The 7,861-nt window shown below is 57.1% G+C and overlaps 2 non-coding genes across 2 annotated transcripts; both read left to right on the top strand.

Annotated features, from left to right (window-relative positions):
• Window positions 1-1,745: 1,745 nt before the first annotated feature.
• On the top strand, window positions 1,746-1,937 carry LOC148647830 (U2 spliceosomal RNA). Its single transcript, XR_015926938.1, has one exon. It is a non-coding gene; the product is annotated as a U2 spliceosomal RNA (small nuclear RNA).
• An 847-nt stretch (window positions 1,938-2,784) lies between these two features.
• Window positions 2,785-2,975, top strand: LOC148647829 (U2 spliceosomal RNA). Its single transcript, XR_015927424.1, has one exon. It is a non-coding gene; the product is annotated as a U2 spliceosomal RNA (small nuclear RNA).
• Window positions 2,976-7,861: the final 4,886 nt, after the last annotated feature.

Below are 7,861 nucleotides of genomic sequence, written 5' to 3'. Positions count from 1 at the left end.
CTACAGCTGATCAGAGACGTCACGGAGTGGGTGAGTGACAGGCGATTGCCCCTGATGATGGTGAACTTAGATCAGAATAAAGCCTTTGACAGGGTCCACCACGCTGCCCTGTGGGAGATACTGGCAAGAATGGGTGTTAATGTGAAGACCATCGAATGGATCCGAACATTGTACAGGAATGTGGAGACAAGGGTCAGTATTAATGGATGGGTAGGAGGTGGTATCCCGGTGACGTGTGGCGTGAGGCAAGGGTGCCCCCTGTCCCCTTTGCTTTACGTTTTGTATGTGGAGCCCTTTCTGGATCGCATTCGAGGAGACCCGCGAGTGGAAGGCATCCTGGTACCTGGAAGTAAGGGCAAACAGGCAAAGGTGATTGCGTATGCCGATGACATTACGTTGTTCCTAAGCACGGAGGACAGCTTGGTGCAGGTGTTGAATATAGCCCAAGAGTTCGAACAGGGATTAGGGGCTATACTGAATAGGAACAAGAGCTCCATTAAGTACTGGGGCATTTGGAGGAATAAGAGGGAGGCTATCGGTGGCTTGACAGTGGTGCAGGACCCGATCAAGATTTTGGGCGTATTGTTTCATCCTGAGGAGGCGGCGCGTCTAAATTGGGAAAGGAAAATGAGGAAAGTGACGCAAAAATTAGGGTTATGGCAACATCGTACATTATCCTTTCTTGGGAAGGTCATGATTCTAAAGACCGAAGTTATGTCACTACTACTCCATCTGGCTGTGGTGTACCCTTTGCCAGCAAGAATGAGGAAGGAACTGGTCCGTACAGTGTTTGCCTTTGTGTGGGGGCAAAAATACGAGTACATAAAGAGAACTGATATGTACAGGCCAGTTGAGGAAGGGGGTAGAGGGGTTCCAGATCTACCGGTAAAAATGGATTGTGTTTTTCTTGCCAGTTTATGCACAATGCTACATGGAGGCCCGGTGCATATGTGTGTTTTTTTTGTTCATCTGTGGTTCTCGCATACGATGAGACACTTGATAAAATGGACTAACACTACGCCAAAGGCCGAAAAGTTGCCATGGCACTACAGGCATGCAGTGCATTGGCTGAAGGTGCACCCGGAAGTTAAGGAGGGACTCACCACATTGGACCATCGGTTGATGTATAAATTATTGAAGAGTGACAACAGCGCGGCAGTGGTGGGAGTGTCCCGGGAGACCTGGCTGTTCATACAGCCGAAGAACCTTGATAACAGATTGTGTGATCTGAATTGGCTGTGTGCTTGGGGCAGGCTGGCTGTTAGGGAGGTTTTATATAAGCACGGTTTGTCAAAGCAAAAGAATTGCCCCCGTCTGCAGTGCAATAAGGAAGAGTCGGTGAAGCACGTGTTTTGGGAGTGCTACTTTACGCAAAAGGTGTGGGGGGAGTGCACAAGGTGGATGCCTTCTTTTTTCACAACAGAACGTTTAACTTATGTCACGGTGTTAAGGGGGGTGAAGGGTGTTAAAGGCTGGAATGGAAGATTTTTGGCATGGCTGTTGATTAGCTTAGTTAAAGTGTATGTTTGGCAAGACAGGAGTGAGTTAGTGAAACATGGTGTGCATGGTACGGTGGGTACGGTGGTGTGGCGAGTGAGAAACGATATTGCGAACAGAGTGAAGTGGGATGTGCAGAAGTGGGGGTTTGCTGCTGCGAGAGAACGATGGAAGGAGTTGTTTGTGTTAGGGATGTGAGTTAGGTGTAGGGTAGTGTGAGTGTGGTATGATTGGGCTTTGATTAACGAATAGATTTTATTTAAAAAAAAAAAAAAAAAAAAAAAAAATCTGTTCTTATCAGTTTAATATCTGATACGTCCCCCATCGGGGGACCACATATTAAACGGATTTTTGGAACAGGGAGCTGGATCAGGAGCTTGCTCCGTCCTCTCCACGCATCGGCCCGGTATTGCAGCGCCTCCGGGAGCGGTGCACCACCTTCTCTCAGCGGTGAAAAGACAGACGTAGGTAGCTAGGTAGCTAGCTAGCTAGCGAGCGAGCGAGCAAGCAAGCGAAGTGGACTGGAGCTCCTTCTTCTCGGGTCTCGTCCCTCGTCCCCCATCTGTGTGTCTCTGTGTTCTGTCTCTCTCTCGCCCTCTCGGTTCCCGTGCTCCCTCTGTGCGCTTTCCCGCGTCTCGACTCTCTGGGCAAGCAGGCCGGCCCCCTTTTCGGCTCCCGTGCGTTTTCCCTCCAAAAAACTTAGGTTTTTCAGCCTTTTCCCAGGGAGGCAGGCGTGGCTTGCTTGCTTGCTTGCTTGCTTGCTTGCTTGCTTGCGTGCGTGTCCGTCCCCGTCCCTGCAGGCGGGCCCCTTTCGACAGCTGGGCGTTTTCCCTCCAAAAAACTTAGTATATCCACCTTTTCTTTCTTTTTTTTCGGCAGGCAGGCAGGCAGGCGTGTGTGCGCGCGCGTCCCCGTCCCTCCCTCCCTCCCGAGAGAGAGCTGCCCCTTGCCTCTGCCCGCAGGTGCTGGCGCTCGGCTTTGGCTTGCAGCCGGTTGGGCGCAGCTGCTGCCGGTGGGAGGGGCCTAAGCTAAGGAGGCCGGGCGGCTGGCGCCCCCTGCGGCTGCGGTCGTTGTCGGGCCGTTGACAGAAGATCAAAGAGCAGGGCCCCCGCCCGGGACTGGCAGGAAGGCAGGCGGGCAGGCAAGAGAGAGGGGGAGCAGAGTCCCGCGGCAGGCCTCTGGCTGCAGGGAGGCCGGCAGCTGCGCGGGTCCCGGGCTCCAGAGGAGTCGGCCTGCGCCACTGTGCGCCAGCGGAACGCCCGCGCGTCGGTCCGCGCCTTTGTGGGCATCGCTTCTCGGCCTTTTGGCTAAGATCAAGTGTAGTATCTGTTCTTATCAGTTTAATATCTGATACGTCCCCCATCGGGGGACCACATATTAAACGGATTTTTGGAACAGGGAGCTGGATCAGGAGCTTGCTCCGTCCTCTCCACGCATCGGCCCGGTATTGCAGCGCCTCCGGGAGCGGTGCACCACCTTCTCTCAGCGGTGAAAAGACAGACGTAGGTAGCTAGGTAGCTAGCTAGCTAGCGAGCGAGCGAGCAAGCAAGCGAAGTGGACTGGAGCTCCTTCTTCTCGGGTCTCGTCCCTCGTCCCCCATCTGTGTGTCTCTGTGTTCTGTCTCTCTCTCGCCCTCTCGGTTCCCGTGCTCCCTCTGTGCGCTTTCCCGCGTCTCGACTCTCTGGGCAAGCAGGCCGGCCCCCTTTTCGGCTCCCGTGCGTTTTCCCTCCAAAAAACTTAGGTTTTTCAGCCTTTTCCCAGGGAGGCAGGCGTGGCTTGCTTGCTTGCTTGCTTGCTTGCTTGCTTGCTTGCGTGCGTGTCCGTCCCCGTCCCTGCAGGCGGGCCCCTTTCGACAGCTGGGCGTTTTCCCTCCAAAAAACTTAGTATATCCACCTTTTCTTTCTTTTTTTTCGGCAGGCAGGCAGGCAGGCGTGTGTGCGCGCGCGTCCCCGTCCCTCCCTCCCTCCCGAGAGAGAGCTGCCCCTTGCCTCTGCCCGCAGGTGCTGGCGCTCGGCTTTGGCTTGCAGCCGGTTGGGCGCAGCTGCTGCCGGTGGGAGGGGCCTAAGCTAAGGAGGCCGGGCGGCTGGCGCCCCCTGCGGCTGCGGTCGTTGTCGGGCCGTTGACAGAAGATCAAAGAGCAGGGCCCCCGCCCGGGACTGGCAGGAAGGCAGGCGGGCAGGCAAGAGAGAGGGGGAGCAGAGTCCCGCGGCAGGCCTCTGGCTGCAGGGAGGCCGGCAGCTGCGCGGGTCCCGGGCTCCAGAGGAGTCGGCCTGCGCCACTGTGCGCCAGCGGAACGCCCGCGCGTCGGTCCGCGCCTTTGTGGGCATCGCTTCTCGGCCTTTTGGCTAAGGTCAGAGGTCGAGGGAGAGAGGATCGAGAGGACAGCTTTGCGTCGACACGTTTGGATTGCCTGGATTTTGGACCCGGATTGCTTTTGGACTACGATTTTTTGCCTTTGGACGTCGGACTTTTGATTTTTCACCCGGCTTTGCATTCCTTGGCTGTTTTGGTGGCCGAAAGGCTGCCCAACCATGGCTGCAGGGCCTGGAGAGGCGAGGAGGGCTGGGAAGGACCCCAGCATTAAGTGGACTCTCCGCTTCCGCTGGAAGCCGGAGACGGCACCACCTGGAAGGGAGAAGTTCGAGGATGACGTCCTGTTTGGAGCTTTGGGGCTGAAGGCATCAGAGATCTTGTGTGTGCAGGGGAACCAGCCACAGAAATTCATGGACACCACCTTCATCAGCGCCGATATCCACAAGAGAATGGTAGGGAAATGCACTGAGATCATTAAGAACGGCGGATTTCCGGAGTATGAGTGTGGGGGACTGCAGAGCGACAGCAAGAGGTGGGTGGTTTTGCACATGTTCGATCCGTTTGTGAAAGACGCCGACGTGAGTACCTTCCTAAGCAGGTACGTGGATGTGAAGGCGGGTCCCTTGGGGCTCAAGGACACACGTACTGTGTGGACGGGAAAACGTCGGTATCTGGTGGAGTTGCGGCAGGACAAAACAGCAAAGGACGGATACAGCCACCCACCAGGCACATTCGCCATCGGAGGAGGTAGGGGGTACATGTTTTATTGGGATCAGCCTGACTTTTGCAGGAGGTGCCGGGCCTTCGGACACCGAGAGGGGGCATGTACGGCGGAGAAATGTGGCAAGTGCGGCTGTCAGGGACATCAAACCAGAGAGTGCAAGGTGAAAGAGTGCTCTTTGTGCGGGGATAGAGGCCACCTGTTCCGGCAGTGTAACAAGAGGGGCACGGCCACGGAGGAGGCGGCCACGAAGAAGGCGGCCACGGAGAAGGCGGCCACCGAGGAGGAGATCATGGAGGAGGCGGTCAGAGAGTGGATGGCGCAGGAAGACGAGGCTAGTGAGGGGGAAGGCCGGCCGAAGGGTAGCAGACCCCCTGGTAAGGGGGAGAAGAAGGGAGGAAGACAGGGGAGAGAGGTGCACCAGGGAGAAGAGGACGGAGAGCGACCAGGAACGTCGTGGGGCTCCGACGTGGAGCAACTGGAGACGGCGCAGGGAGGGGACGGTGAAAATCCGGGAACATCAGGAGGAGCAGACGGAGGGGCCGGAACCTGGGCGGAGGTGGTGAAGAAGGGGCGCCCCCTGAAGGACGGGGGAAGAACTGCGACACCGACACCGACGCCAACAGAGGAGGAGGGGATGGTAATCCTGCAGGGCGCAGGGAAGAAGAGGAGGTCAAAGAGGCAGAGGGCGGAAAGGCGTCAACAGGAGACGCAGGAAAAGAAGAAGAGGACGGCCGAGGAGGAAGGCCAGGAGGAAGACCCGGGAGACTTCGCAGACTCTGAGGGGATGGAAGAGGAGGAGGGAGTTTTGACGGCCTCGAGTGACTCCGAGGCCGAAAGCACCTCGGAATCTCTCCCCCCAGGGCAGGGGTCAGGGGCGGCAATGCTGGCCGTCTACTCAGTGGCGGCCAACGTAACGGACGATGGCAGCCCCGTAGTCTACTGCCAGCCTGAAACGCCAACTCCGGAACGAGAGTCCCCGGACAGCCGCGTGGTCCACTTTATGGACACAGAGGATGGCAGCTCGGAGAGTACAGCAGGGACGGCGAGCTCACCTGATTCCAGCCGATCGGAGGGAATGGAGAGTGACAGCCCCCCTCAAGACCCGCCATGACCCTCACAGTTGCAACAGCTAACGTGAGGGGTCTGAGGAAGCAGGAAAAAAGAGTGGCAGTGTTTTCCTACCTGTCTCGAAGGTATCTGGATGTGATCTTTCTGCAGGAAGTCCATCTCAAGGACCTCGACGACGTGAGGACCCTTCAGAGGGAGTGGAGGAAGGGTCCTTCGTGGTGGAGCGTCGGAGGGGTGAACTCCTCTGGTGTGGGTATCCTGTGCGGCTTGCCAGGGTTCGCCGCCCAAACAGTCAGCTCAGTAATTCCCGGACGTCTGCTGGTGGTGGACGGAACCTGGAGGGGAGTGAAGATAAGGCTGGTTAACGTGTACGCCCCAGCAGACAGAAGGCAGCAGGGCTCCTTTTTGAAAGACCTGGAGCCCGTGCTGTACACCAATAGAGAGCTGATTGTAGGCGGCGACTTTAACATCGACCTGGGAGACCCGCACGGCCAGGGAGTTCATCTGTTGAGGTCCTTGATCGCGGATTTTGGCCTTCGAGATGGGTTTAAGAACGTTGCACACCACACCTGGGACAATGGAAGAGGGAGTTTTCGACGCCTCGACTACATCCTCTCTACTGTGAAGTGGACAACGCTAAGCAGGCAAGTGACCCCTACCTGGTTCTCGGACCATCGGCTGCTCACGGTCTCCTTCGGTGTTGAGGACCCGCGCTTCCAGGCTGGGTACTGGAAGCTGAACAAACAAGTTCTTCACGAGGAGAGATACCGAAGGAAGATCGAGACAGTGCTGAAAGACCTGGAAAAGAAGAGGGAGCTTTATAGCTCTGCGGTGCACTGGTGGGAATCGTGCAAACAGACTCTCGCAACGGTCACCAGGCGATACTGCTGGATCCGGCGGAGTCTGGAGGAACGCCAGTGCGCCCAGCTCCAAGAGGAGCTGGAAGCACTGTATGAGCAGCTGAACCAGGGGGGCGCCTTCGACGGCGAGAAGATCGCCAACGTCAGGAGCCTGCTTAGGGAAAAGTGGCTGCAGAGAGCAAAGAACTTTCTTTTCAGGCTGCGGGGAGTTTGGAAGGAGGGAGAAGAACAGTGCTCACCCCAATTCTTCAGCGCCGTGAGAAAGCAGCAGGAGCGCTGCTGCTTCGAAAGTATACGGCGCGAGGATGGGACTGCAGCCACAGACTTGCCCGGGATGCTGGAGTGTGCCACAGGGTTCTATACAGCCTTGTTCCAGGAGAAGGAGATCGACGCCAGCATCAAGGAGAGGCTCCTGGAGGGTGTGGAAAAGGCGGTAGACGATCCCGCCTCGCTGGTTGGGCCTGTGACGGGGGCGGAAATAAAAACAGCATTGTTTGGATTGAAGAAGGGAACCGTCCCTGGAGTAGACGGCCTACCAGCGGAATTCTACCGGACCTTCTGGGATCAACTAGAGCCTTTTCTGGTGCAGGTTTTCAATGAGGCCCTGGACAGCAATGAAATGGGCCTCTCTATGAAGACCGGCGTCGTGACTCTGATCTACAAGGGAGGAGACAAGGCGGACCTGGGAAATTGGAGGCCGATCCAGATCCTGTGCACTGATTATAAGATCTTGGCCAGGGTGCTGGGCGGCCGTCTGAAAACGGTGATGCCGGCGCTGGTCGGGGCGGACCAGACATGTGGCGTGGCAGGCCGGAAGATCAGCTGGACCCTGCAGCTGATCCGGGACATCATCGCCTGGGTGGAGGACAGAGGCCTGCCGCTCATGCTGGTGAGCCTAGACCAGGCAAAGGCGTTCGACCGGGTCCATCATGGGATCCTGTGGGCACTCTTGAGGAAGAAGGGTCTGCCTGACGTCTTTGTCAGGTGGATTGAAGCGCTCTACAACGGCGCTGCGTCCCGGGTAAGAGTCAACGGAGCAGTAGGGAGGAGGATTCCGGTAAGGTGTGGTGTGCGACAGGGATGTCCACTCTCGCCCCTGCTGTACGTTATCTACCTCGAGCTGCTACTGGACCCTTTACGGAAGGACACTGGAGTGGAGGGAATTAAAGTGCCAGGTGGAGGTGGGCAGGAAGCTAAAATCGCGGCCTACGCGGACGACGTGACGCTCTTCCTCAGCTCTGACAGGAGTCTGGGGAGAGTGTTGGAAATCGTGGAGGCCTACTCCAGAGGCACCGGCGCCCAACTGAATCGCGCCAAGAGCCTGGTGAAGCTTTTTGGAACCTGGCCGTACGTACCGGAGGTCGCCGGAGGACTGAAACAAACAACGGACCCGGTGAAA

Source organism: Lepisosteus platostomus, chromosome 15 (genome assembly GCF_059453375.1).
Source record: "Lepisosteus platostomus isolate fLepPlt1 chromosome 15, fLepPlt1.hap1, whole genome shotgun sequence".
Lineage (NCBI taxonomy): Eukaryota > Metazoa > Chordata > Actinopteri > Semionotiformes > Lepisosteidae > Lepisosteus > Lepisosteus platostomus.
Note: the sequence above shows the minus strand (reverse complement) of the source record. Positions and strands in the feature narration are given on the sequence as shown.